This window comes from Austrofundulus limnaeus, unplaced genomic scaffold (genome assembly GCF_001266775.1).
Source record: "Austrofundulus limnaeus strain Quisiro unplaced genomic scaffold, Austrofundulus_limnaeus-1.0 Scaffold598, whole genome shotgun sequence".
NCBI lineage: Eukaryota > Metazoa > Chordata > Actinopteri > Cyprinodontiformes > Rivulidae > Austrofundulus > Austrofundulus limnaeus.
Genome location: NW_013953000.1, coordinates 232639 through 233131, shown reverse-complemented (window position 1 = coordinate 233131; position 493 = coordinate 232639).

Below are 493 nucleotides of genomic sequence, written 5' to 3'. Positions count from 1 at the left end.
GCTCTAGATGGAGAGTAAGTAGCTCCTACATAAACCCATATTTCAAAATTATTCCTGCTTAATTGTACTTCCCCTCTGATCGTGAAGTAATTTGGTGGTAAAATGCATAAACTTAATGTTTTTCCAGAGGGGGATAAAAAGGGGTTGGGCTAGTTTGTGTGTACTTAAAAAAAAGAAATCTTCATATAGTGCAACAATGTAATTTGAGCATTAGCGATAAAAGGTTAAACATGAAGGAAAAGTAAAGGGAGAAACAAAAACAAAGATCGTAATAACACCTGGCATACATTTCAGAGAAAATAAAAAAAGAAAACATTCACGCACATTCACACAATATATTTATATTCATATATATATGTATGCATATAAAACACCAAAGAAAAAAAACTAAACTAAAACAGAGGAAGTTGATTACTGTCTGACTTTTCTGAGGCAGACAGTGATGAATGTTGTTTTGTGATGTATTTTTATTGTTTTTAGGCTGTTAGTTGTG